Raw genomic sequence first — 12,500 nt, forward strand, 5'->3', positions numbered from 1 at the left:
CGGGTGAGGCCGAGGAGAAGACGACGGCACGAGACCGACGACACCCCCCGACGACCCCCGGACGACTTTGCCACGACACCTCTCCCGATCGACGCCCTCCTACACGCTCTCTCGCTTTCGCTTCGCCTTCGGGGTTAGTCAGAGGTGGCCCCTACGACTCGCGAACGGCCAGGACTCCTCGGTCCGTGTTTCAAGACGGGTCGGGTGGGTTGCCGATGCACGTCGCTGACCCGGGGTGGCGGGCGGCTCGAGTAAAAAAGCGTCGCCGAGCGACCTCTCCGGAAACGGAAACGGGCGCGGGCGGGGTTGCCCCCGACAAGAACCCGAAACGTCGGCGAGGTGCGTGACGGCGAGGCCGCGCCAGTCCTATCCCGCCTCTCATCGCGCACGCGCCCGAGACGGTGGGGCGCCTAAGGAGCGACACACAGAGTGCGTCGCCCGCACGCGACTTCCGGCGGGATCAAAACGGACCGGCTCGCCACGTGTAACGGATCGTGTCAGATTTCCTCCGTTCCCGGCAGAAAGGGGCAGTTACGTTCGCGGGCCCGACGGCCGGTGGCCCCCGACTTCACAAGGTGGGAAGACGGGGGTTTTCAGGGTGATGAAACGCCTGCCGCCTACGGAAAAAAACCCGCGTGTTCGACCTGCACGCCGGGAACGGGTCGCGACGACGGACCGGAGGGGAAGTGCGTCCGGTGCCGGCCGCGCGGAGGTCGCGCCGAAGCGCCCGCGCCATGATTACGCCGAGCGATGAGAAGGGGACGGGTGCAGCGGAGTCGCGCGCGGAGGGAGCAGGAGGAAAGAAGAAGCGGCGGCGACGGATGCGGCGGGTTAGGGCCCGGCGGCAGCAGCGATCGAGAGGACGAGTCCCCTCCGTCGCAGCCAACCGACGCAGCCACCTACCGACGCCGCGGTCGTCACCACGTTTCCCTTCCCGCTATCCACGCGGCCCGTCTCCTTCGTCGGCGACGCGGGCACAAAAGCTGGCCCGCGGAGAACGAGTTCCCCGCGGACACGACGAACGACGACCTGTGCCGCGACGGCCTCTCTTTCAAGAACACACATCGAGTTTGGGCTCGAGCCTAGGCAGCACCGGACTGAGTCCCCCCGCGATCGCGGTGAGCGGTCCCACCCGTTTACCCCTGGGCGGTTTCACGTTCTCTTGAACTCTCTCTCCAAAGTTCTTTTCAACTTTCCCTCACGGTACTTGTCGACTATCGGACTCGTCCCGGTATTTAGCCTTGGATGGAGCTTACCACCCGATTTGGGCTGCGTTCCCAAGCAACCCGACTCTCGGATCGAAGGCCGTCGCTCGCCGTCCGCACCGAATGGGCCTGGCACCCGCCGCGGGCGGCCCCGATCGAGGGAACTCCGAACTATGCGAGACGAAAACGAACGGCTGCCTTCGACCCATGCGCCACACGTCCCGAAGCCTTTAACTTGCGACGGGATTCGGCGTTGGGCTTCTCCCGGTTCACTCGCCGTTACTAAGGGAATCCCGGTTGGTTTCTTTTCCTCCGCTTAGCGATATGCTTAAGTTCAGCGGGTCGTCTCGTCCGAGCCGAGGGCGGCGGTTTTTAGTAGAGTGTGGTGTTTGGAGGAGAGGAATCTCGATCGGTACCCTCCGTGTGACGACGGCTGGCCGATATAGCGCCCGTCCGACCGAAAATGAAGAAGCCAACAATTAAAAAAAAAGCGTGGGTCCTCCCCATCCGACGTTGCCTACGACGCGGCCACCTTTTTACGGTGCGACGGCCGTGCTCGTCGCGCTGCTCGAGGCGTCGCTGAGAGACACCTTCATGAGGCAGAGAGCGAGACGAGCAGGCGGCGCTTACGTCGGCAGTCGGTTAGGTCGGTGCTTTTTTTTTTGTTTTGTTCTCCCTTCGGCTGCTTTCGGACAGACTCCTCCTGCTCCTCCTCCACAGTGTTTCTTCACGCGGTCGAAAAGGGAAAAGACTCCGCGGTCTGCCAGCGGGAGACGAAGGAGGAGGCCGGAGAGGGTTTTAAAAAAAAAAAAGACATTGAAAGGAGTCAATTCTTTTTTTATTTTTCTTCCCCCTCGTCACTCGCTCCTGCGACGTCCCGGTTACCACCGTGCCGAGGACCGGGCGGGCACGGGGACGGCAAGATGTCGTTTCGTTAACGGAGAAAGACATGTAACGTTCCGCCTCTCGACCGGACGTGGCCCCGAGACAAGGGATCTCGGGGCCGCAATGTGCGTTCGAGGTGTCGATGTTCACTGAGTCCTGCAATTCGCATCAGTTCTCGCGGCTGGCCGCGCTCTTCATCGACGGACGAGCCGAGTGATCCCCCGTCCAGGGTTCAGCACTTGGGTTTTTTATATTAGTTTTTGTTTATATAGATTTAGTAGTGTGCGAGGAGGTCTGTGCGAGGAGGCGTGACGGCATTGCAATGTCGCGAGTAGTTTGTTTTTAGCTAGCGGCGGTGGCACAGCGGCTGCAAAAAAAACAAAAAACGATAAAGCGGCGACAAGGCAAAGAAGAAGCGGCCATCACTTGCGGTGGGCGAAAAAACAAACAGGTGGTAAGACGCGGAAGCAAGCAAGAAGAGCTGGGGCTTTAAAAACCTCCGCGTCACCACAAATCTATCTCTCGCTCCGCCTTTTATAGGTTTGTTTGCGCGCATTCGAGGCGTTGACGCCGACAGACAGAGGAGGTAGGCCGGAAAACAACAAACCAGTCTCGAACGGGAAAACGGTAATGATCCTTCCGCAGGTTCACCTACGGAAACCTTGTTACGACTTTTACTTCCTCTAAACGATCGGGTTCGGTCGTCTTCTCCAGGCATCGAACGCCGAGGCGTAGATGCACGAGTGTCGTGACGGACACGTCGCGCACTGCCCGGCGGCGTCGTCGGCCAGATCCGAGGACCTCACCGGACCGTTCGATCGGTAGTAGCGACGGGCGGTGTGTACAAAGGGCAGGGACGTGATCGACGCGGGCTGTTGACCCGCGCCTACCGGGAATTCCTCGTTCACGGGGTTGGTTACAGGCCCCGATCCCTATCACGGGAGGTGGTTCAGAGGTTTCCCAACCCTCTCGGGCCGGGGCGAAGTCCCCGCTGATACCTCCAGTGTAGCGCGCGTGCGGCCCCGGACATCTAAGGGCATCACAGACCTGTTATCGCTCCGCCTCGTGTGGCTTTCTGCCACCCGTCCCTCTAAGAAGTGCGTGAGAAAACCGACCCGGACCCGAGCGCCACGGAGGACGCCGAGCCCGCCGTAAAAATCACTGACATCGGCGCACTAGTTAGCAGGCCGGAGTCTCGTTCGTTATCGGAATCAACCAGACGGATCGCTCCACCAACTAAGAACGGCCATGCACCACCACCCACCGAATCGAGAAAGAGCTATCGATCTGTCAATCCTACCGGTGTCCGGACCGGGTGAGTTTTCCCGTGTTGAGTCAAATTAAGCCGCAGGCTCCACTCCTGGTGGTGCCCTTCCGTCAATTCCTTTAAGTTTCAGCTTTGCAACCATACTCCCCCCGGAACCGAACTCTGGTTTCCCGCAGGCTACCCGCCGGGTCATGGAAGCGAACGCCGGCGGATCGCCGGTCGGCATCGTTTACGGTCGGAACTACGACGGTATCTGATCGTCTTCGAACCTCCGACTTTCGCTCTTGATCGAGGAAAACGTGCTTGCCACACGCCATCGCTGCAGTTCGTCTTGCGACGATCCAAGAATTTCACCTCTAACGTCGCAATACGAGTGGCCCCGACCGCTCCCTTCGATCATTGCCTCGCCGTAGACGGAGACCGACAGACGTAGACGAGGCCCTCTTCCATCATTCCATGCTTATCGTATGCAAGCTTGAACAGCCCGCTCTGAGCACTCTAATTTTTTCAAAGTGAACGTACCGGCCGCCGCGGACACTCGGTTAAGAGCACCCTTGGAGGAGAAACCGCCGACCGCAACACGCGCGCAGACAAGACACGAAGCAGGGACTCGGAGCGGACCGGGGGGTTCAAAAAAAAAGAGGAACGCGCGGAAAGGGAGAGGGAGAGAAGCGCGGGGGTCAGAGTGCGGGGATGCGAATGAACACACCCAAACACACACACGTAGCACCCCCCCGTTAGACTACTCCCGGAACCGAACCGACGACCACTTGTTTTTTTTTTTCCCGGATCCCGATCACGACCTCCTCGTCCACCTCGCCGGCAGGACCGCGTGGCGGGTATGCTAGCGGTTGACACCGGCGGAAAGGGCCGGGAATGCGAACGGACGACCAAAGTCAACGACGGACGATGGCGCCGCCGCCCCGGGGCCGCTTGCGCGACCACGAACCCGAGTTCGGACTACGAGCTTTTTAACCGCAACAACTTTAATATACGCTACCGGAGCTGGAATTACCGCGGCTGCTGGCACCAGACTTGCCCTCCGGTTGGTCCTCGTTAACGGATTTGAAGTGTACTCATTCCGATCGCGGGGCCTCGACAGAGTCCCGCGTCGTTATTTTTCGTCACTACCTCCCCGTGCCGGGAGTGGGTAATTTGCGCGCCTGCTGCCTTCCTTGGATGTGGTAGCCGTTTCGCATGCTCCCTCTCCGGAATCGAACCCCGATTCCCCGTTACCCGTAGTAACCACGGTAGGCACTTAACCGACCGTCGACAGTTGATAGGGCGGACCCTCGAGAGACCCGTCGCCGGGCGTGAAAGCTCGTGCGATCGACCAGTGAGTTATCCAGAGTCACCAAAGCGGAGCGCGCCGCCCTATGAGCCCCGCCACCGAACGGACCCGCGAGCGGGAACGCCGACGACGGGAGGACGGAATGACGCGCATCGGTCTCAGTCTAATATGTAGCGCCGCGACCCGGAACGGCCGACGCGGGTGCCAGCGCGCGAGGCGTGGCGACGACGGCGCGCCGACCGATCGCGGCCTGTGTCACATGTATTAGCTCTAGAATTGCCACAGTTATCCATCGCCTCCGAGGAGGAATACGGTCCCGAGGATTAGGTCCGGTTCCTGAGCCATTCGCGGTTTCGCCCGTTCTAATGCGTGGCGTGAACTTACACTTGCATGGCTTAAGCTTTGAGACAAGCATATGACTACTGGCAGGATCAACCAGGTATCGTTGGAATTTGGGACTTTGTTTCGACAGAACGACAGACCGACCGACCGACCGACCGACATAAGACAGACAACTACAACGACGGGCACGTGTTTATTTGTTTTTCGAGGAGGTTCGCCGTCAGTAGAAGCGCGCTGCCCGCGCTGATGGCCTCTTTTTTGTTTCTCCCCTGACTTGGACCGAGACCGAGACTCAAAGAACGAAAGCGACCAACGTCGACAACAACAACGACAACGGCACCCTTGACAGCGATACATACGACAAACGACAAGCAGCACGACGGCAGTGCACACGGACATCGAGGGTCAAGGTGCAGACTGAACTCGCCGAGGTCGTCGTCATCGTGGTCGCCATCGATTCCGTCTCGTCGTCGTCGTCGTCAACGTCCACGTCACAGCCGGCCGAGAAGAGAGAACAGACGACAGCGTCGACAACAACAACATCGACAACGGCACCCTTGACAGCGATACATACGACAAACGACAAACAGCACGACGGCAGTGCACACGGACATCGGAGGTCAAGGTGCAGACTGGAATCGTCGAGGTCGTCGTCATCGTGGTCGCCATCGATGCCGTCTCGTCGTCGTCGTCGTCGTCTTCGTCGTCGTCGTCGTCATCAACGTACCAACCGACCGAGACGAGAGAGCAAGCAACAACGTCGACAACAACAACGACAACGGCACCCTTGACAGCGATACATACGACAAACGACAAACAGCACGACGGCAGTGCACACGGACATCGGAGGTCAAGGTGCAGACTGAACTCGTCGAGGTCGTCGTCATCGTGGTCGCCATCGATGCCGTCTCGTCGTCGTCGTCGTCTCCGTCGTCGTCGTCGTCGTCGCCAACGTCAACGTCAACATCACAGCCGTCATCGGGGAGGAGCTGGACCAGGGCAGCGGCGGCGTAAATTTTCCCGTCACCTTCGTCGTCGCCTTCGTCGACCGACCGACCGACCGGCGTCGTGTTCGTGCTCGGAAAACCGAGGAGAGACAACGTGCACATGGCGCGTTCTCGCAAGCGGCTCCTCGGTCCGATTTTTTTGGGCGGCTTTTTCGAGCTTTTTTTTTTTCTCACCCTTTCGTCCGTGCGACGGCGAACGTTAGGGGAAAAAAAAAAAAAAAAAAACGACAACAACGCGGCGGACCGGGCGAACAACATCGTCGACACACACGACATTGACGACCGGTCCCCCTTTTCACAATCGCATCGAGATAAAAACGAACGAGTCCGATTCGAGCACCGAGTCGCGAGCGGGAGGACTGTCGGTGCAAGTATCGATCACTGACGTGAGCGCTTCGCCGGACAGAGGATGGCTCATCCGGCAGCCGTGCAAATCGACGGTATGGGAAGAACGAACAAGAAGAGCAACGACTTGATCGGCGGCTTGGGAACTGCGGACGGTGAAAACGGGTTAATCGACTGCGACCACGACTGCTCGATCGATCTTCTTTGGCGCTAACAAAGGTGGAGGTGGCGCAAGAAGGGACTAGCGCTATCACCGTCCACGTATCAGAAGATGCGGCGGCAGACGTCGACGCTTATGCGTTGTCGGACGAGAAGTCGCTGCAGCACGTGTACCGCGAGCGGGACGTCCAAGGTTTTGCCAGACGGAAAGAAATCGGGTGTCAGCGAACGTTCACACGGCTGTGAGATCGGACGCTGACAGGAGTAGGAGGCGGCAGGCAGGCGGCGGTTACGGCGGCGGCGCCTGCTGCTGCTCATCCTCCTGTTTGCTGCGGCGACTTCCAGGACGGGAGAGCATCGAACAACGTACGTATGGTTACAAGGGGATCAGGATCTACATAGTGCATCCCCGCGGCTATTTTTGTTTGTTTGTTCGCTCGTTCGTTAATTCGTTCGTTCGTTCGTTCGTTCGTTACAATGTACGTTTTTCCGTTCGACGGCGGCAGAGCGGCGGCGTTTCTCCCTAATCCGGAGGATTTATCGGTCGCACAGCGATGGGTCGTTCGGCCGATCATCGAAAGATTCGCAGGTAGTGGTTGAATGGCAGAACGGCAGCAACAACAGCGGCGGCTGAGAGCGGCGAACGCTGAGGCGGAAGCAGAAGCTGCAGCAAACGTATCGGCTAAACATGGTGGACATAGATATGGCTGACGACGCGGGTACCACGACGACTATGGAACCAGGAAAAGGAGCCGTTAGTTGTTCCAACATATCGTTCGACACGTCGAGCAGCCCTAGGTCCACGGAGAAGCACACACACGTACCACGTATTATAACCTAACGACGATGAGCGGGCGCACGGTTGGCAGGAACGAAGGCGGCGGATCAAAACAAGTTGGAGCGCGGGGCGACAGCGATAACGGTGACAGCCCTAGGCGGCGGAGATGCCACTTTCTGACGCCTTTGCGACAAGCCCGTAGAGACGTTCCGGACCACCACGAGGCAAAGAGTCGCTGCTCCGACGAACCGACACACCAAAGTGTGCTTCCTACCGAACATGTTTTATAAAACTTTCAAACTGGAAAACCCCAGAAATGGTGTTGGTATTTGTCCAGACCCACCTCCGACACCTGAAAATGGTGGTCAAAAAAAACGTCGATTATACGAAGCGACATTTCTGGTCGGCGATTTTCCAGTTTTACGCCTACTGCCACATGGGGATGTCGGTAGGCGTCGCAAAGTGCCTTCTCGTAGGCTAGGCACACCAGGACTTTGTCATTTTTTTCCCCCTCGACATTCCTGGTCCGGTCTATTCCGATTTTACACCTACCGCCATGTGGGGGTGGCAGTAGGCGTCGAAAAGTGCCTTCTCGACCGCTAGCGACACCACTACTTTATCGAGCTCTGGAGGCCCGCACACCGACCCGGGGGCCGCGGAGTCGACCCCGGGGGCCTCCGCCTCTCGCCGCCGCTCACTTGGACGCCTTCCGCAACCTGTGGTCCCGCTCGGGGCCGCCGGGAGCCTCGCCGACCTGACCGGTGTCGGTAGGCGTCTGGAAGCGCCCGGCCGACCTGGACGAGGTCCCCCTGGCCCCCGGGGGACACCCCTTAGTTGGATGGGGGTGCTGTCCCGGGCACACATGCAACCCGCGGCCGCCTACCGACAGCCCCCGTCGCTCGATCGCTACTCCTTTCCAACATATGTCGGAGAAGCCGGGCGGTTGTGAAACCCCAGAAATGGTGTTGGTATTCGTCCAGACCCACCTCCGACACCTGAAAATGGTGGTCAAAAAAAACGTCGATTATACGAAGCGACATTTCTGGTCGGCGATTTTCCAGTTTTGCGCCTACCGCCATGTGGGGGTGGCAGTAGGCGTCGAAAAGTGCCTTCTCGACCGCTAGCGACACCACTACTTTATCGAGCTCTGGAGGCCCGCACACCGACCCGGGGGCCGCGGAGTCGACCCCGGGGGCCTCCGCCTCTCGCCGCCGCTCACTTGGACGCCTTCCGCAACCTGTGGTCCCGCTCGGGGCCGCCGGGAGCCTCGCCGACCTGACCGGTGTCGGTAGGCGTCTGGAAGCGCCCGGCCGACCTGGACGAGGTCCCCCTGGCCCCCGGGGGACACCCCTTAGTTGGATGGGGGTGCTGTCCCGGGCACACATGCAACCCGCGGCCGCCTACCGACAGCCCCCGTCGCTCGATCGCTACTCCTTTCCAACATATGTCGGAGAAGCCGGGCGGTTGTGAAACCCCAGAAATGGTGTTGGTATTCGTCCAGACCCACCTCCGACACCTGAAAATGGTGGTCAAAAAAAACGTCGATTATACGAAGCGACATTTCTGGTCGGCGATTTTCCAGTTTTGCGCCTACCGCCATGTGGGGGTGGCAGTAGGCGTCGAAAAGTGCCTTCTCGACCGCTAGCGACACCACTACTTTATCGAGCTCTGGAGGCCCGCACACCGACCCGGGGGCCGCGGAGTCGACCCCGGGGGCCTCCGCCTCTCGCCGCCGCTCACTTGGACGCCTTCCGCAACCTGTGGTCCCGCTCGGGGCCGCCGGGAGCCTCGCCGACCTGACCGGTGTCGGTAGGCGTCTGGAAGCGCCCGGCCGACCTGGACGAGGTCCCCCTGGCCCCCGGGGGACACCCCTTAGTTGGATGGGGGTGCTGTCCCGGGCACACATGCAACCCGCGGCCGCCTACCGACAGCCCCCGTCGCTCGATCGCTACTCCTTTCCAACATATGTCGGAGAAGCCGGGCGGTTGTGAAACACCCCAGAAATGGTGTTGGTATTCGTCCAGACCCACCTCCGACACCTGAAAATGGTGGTCAAAAAAAACGTCGATTATACGAAGCGACATTTCTGGTCGGCGATTTTCCAGTTTTGCGCCTACCGCCATGTGGGGGTGGCAGTAGGCGTCGAAAAGTGCCTTCTCGACCGCTAGCGACACCACTACTTTATCGAGCTCTGGAGGCCCGCACACCGACCCGGGGGCCGCGGAGTCGACCCCGGGGGCCTCCGCCTCTCGCCGCCGCTCACTTGGACGCCTTCCGCAACCTGTGGTCCCGCTCGGGGCCGCCGGGAGCCTCGCCGACCTGACCGGTGTCGGTAGGCGTCTGGAAGCGCCCGGCCGACCTGGACGAGGTCCCCCTGGCCCCCGGGGGACACCCCTTAGTTGGATGGGGGCTGTCCCGGGCACACATGCAACCCGCGGCCGCCTACCGACAGCCCCCGTCGCTCGATCGCTACTCCTTTCCAACATATGTCGGAGAAGCCGGGCGGTTGTGAAACCCAGAAAATGGTGTTGGTATTCGTCCAGACCCACCTCCGACACCTGAAAATGGTGGTCAAAAAAAACGTCGATTATACGAAGCGACATTTCTGGTCGGCGATTTTCCAGTTTTGCGCCTACCGCCATGTGGGGGTGGCAGTAGGCGTCGAAAAGTGCCTTCTCGACCGCTAGCGACACCACTACTTTATCGAGCTCTGGAGCCCGCACACCGACCCGGGGGCCGCGGAGTCGACCCCGGGGGCCTCCGCCTCTCGCCGCCGCTCACTTGGACGCCTTCCGCAACCTGTGGTCCCGCTCGGGGCCGCCGGGAGCCTCGCCGACCTGACCGGTGTCGGTAGGCGTCTGGAAGCGCCCGGCCGACCTGGACGAGGTCCCCCTGGCCCCCGGGGGACACCCCTTAGTTGGATGGGGGTGCTGTCCGGGCACACATGCAACCCGCGGCCGCCTACCGACAGCCCCCGTCGCTCGATCGCTACTCCTTTCCAACATATGTCGGAGAAGCCGGGCGGTTGTGAAACCCCAGAAATGGTGTTGGTATTCGTCCAGACCCACCTCCGACACCTGAAAATGGTGGTCAAAAAAAAACGTCGATTATACGAAGCGACATTTCTGGTCGGCGATTTTCCAGTTTTGCGCCTACCGCCATGTGGGGTGGCAGTAGGCGTCGAAAAGTGCCTTCTCGACCGCTAGCGACACCACTACTTTATCGAGCTCTGGAGGCCCGCACACCGACCCGGGGGCCGCGGAGTCGACCCCGGGGGCCTCCGCCTCTCGCCGCCGCTCACTTGGACGCCTTCCGCAACCTGTGGTCCCGCTCGGGGCCGCCGGGAGCCTCGCCGACCTGACCGGTGTCGGTAGGCGTCTGGAAGCGCCCGGCCGACCTGGACGAGGTCCCCCTGGCCCCCGGGGGACACCCCTTAGTTGGATGGGGGTGCTGTCCCGGGCACACATGCAACCCGCGGCCGCCTACCGACAGCCCCCGTCGCTCGATCGCTACTCCTTTCCAACATATGTCGGAGAAGCCGGGCGGTTGTGAAACCCCAGAAATGGTGTTGGTATTCGTCCAGACCCACCTCCGACACCTGAAAATGGTGGTCAAAAAAAACGTCGATTATACGAAGCGACATTTCTGGTCGGCGATTTTCCAGTTTTGCGCCTACCGCCATGTGGGGGTGGCAGTAGGCGTCGAAAAGTGCCTTCTCGACCGCTAGCGACACCACTACTTTATCGAGCTCTGGAGGCCCGCACACCGACCCGGGGGCCGCGGAGTCGACCCCGGGGGCCTCCGCCTCTCGCCGCCGCTCACTTGGACGCCTTCCGCAACCTGTGGTCCCGCTCGGGGCCGCCGGGAGCCTCGCCGACCTGACCGGTGTCGGTAGGCGTCTGGAAGCGCCCGGCCGACCTGGACGAGGTCCCCCTGGCCCCCGGGGGACACCCCTTAGTTGGATGGGGGTGCTGTCCCGGGCACACATGCAACCCGCGGCCGCCTACCGACAGCCCCCGTCGCTCGATCGCTACTCCTTTCCAACATATGTCGGAGAAGCCGGGCGGTTGTGAAACCCCAGAAATGGTGTTGGTATTCGTCCAGACCCACCTCCGACACCTGAAAATGGTGGTCAAAAAAAACGTCGATTATACGAAGCGACATTTCTGGTCGGCGATTTTCCAGTTTTGCGCCTACCGCCATGTGGGGGTGGCAGTAGGCGTCGAAAAGTGCCTTCTCGACCGCTAGCGACACCACTACTTTATCGAGCTCTGGAGGCCCGCACACCGACCCGGGGGCCGCGGAGTCGACCCCGGGGGCCTCCGCCTCTCGCCGCCGCTCACTTGGACGCCTTCCGCAACCTGTGGTCCCGCTCGGGGCCGCCGGGAGCCTCGCCGACCTGACCGGTGTCGGTAGGCGTCTGGAAGCGCCCGGCCGACCTGGACGAGGTCCCCCTGGCCCCCGGGGGACACCCCTTAGTTGGATGGGGGTGCTGTCCCGGGCACACATGCAACCCGCGGCCGCCTACCGACAGCCCCCGTCGCTCGATCGCTACTCCTTTCCAACATATGTCGGAGAAGCCGGGCGGTTGTGAAACCCCAGAAATGGTGTTGGTATTCGTCCAGACCCACCTCCGACACCTGAAAATGGTGGTCAAAAAAAAACGTCGATTATACGAAGCGACATTTCTGGTCGGCGATTTTCCAGTTTTGCGCCTACCGCCATGTGGGGGTGGCAGTAGGCGTCGAAAAGTGCCTTCTCGACCGCTAGCGACACCACTACTTTATCGAGCTCTGGAGGCCCGCACACCGACCCGGGGGCCGCGGAGTCGACCCCGGGGGCCTCCGCCTCTCGCCGCCGCTCACTTGGACGCCTTCCGCAACCTGTGGTCCCGCTCGGGGCCGCCGGGAGCCTCGCCGACCTGACCGGTGTCGGTAGGCGTCTGGAAGCGCCCGGCCGACCTGGACGAGGTCCCCCTGGCCCCCGGGGGACACCCCTTAGTTGGATGGGGGTGCTGTCCCGGGCACACATGCAACCCGCGGCCGCCTACCGACAGCCCCCGTCGCTCGATCGCTACTCCTTTCCAACATATGTCGGAGAAGCCGGGGCGGTTGTGAAACCCCAGAAATGGTGTTGGTATTCGTCCAGACCCACCTCCGACACCTGAAAATGGTGGTCAAAAAAAACGTCGATTATACGAAGCGACATTTCTGGTCGGCGA

At 60.9% G+C, this 12,500-nt stretch overlaps 2 non-coding genes and 1 pseudogene across 2 annotated transcripts in view; all 3 read right to left on the minus strand.

Moving 5' to 3' along the window:
* LOC145276143 (large subunit ribosomal RNA) overlaps positions 1-1,570 on the minus strand; it is a 5,723-nt gene extending 4,153 nt beyond the window's left edge. The window contains exon 1 of the ribosomal RNA XR_013867856.1: positions 1-1,570. This exon is cut by the window's left edge and continues 4,153 nt beyond it. This is a non-coding gene — a ribosomal RNA (large subunit ribosomal RNA).
* A 595-nt stretch (positions 1,571-2,165) lies between these two features.
* Positions 2,166-2,323, minus strand: LOC145276141 (5.8S ribosomal RNA). The gene has a single exon (XR_013867854.1). It is a non-coding gene; the product is annotated as a 5.8S ribosomal RNA (ribosomal RNA).
* A 395-nt stretch (positions 2,324-2,718) lies between these two features.
* On the minus strand, positions 2,719-5,090 carry LOC145276145 (small subunit ribosomal RNA; annotated as a pseudogene).
* Between the last annotated feature and the right edge of the window lie 7,410 nt (positions 5,091-12,500).

This window comes from Euprymna scolopes, unplaced genomic scaffold (assembly GCF_053919585.1).
Source record: "Euprymna scolopes isolate OS-2025 unplaced genomic scaffold, ASM5391958v1 sca738, whole genome shotgun sequence".
Classification (NCBI taxonomy): domain Eukaryota; kingdom Metazoa; phylum Mollusca; class Cephalopoda; order Sepiida; family Sepiolidae; genus Euprymna; species Euprymna scolopes.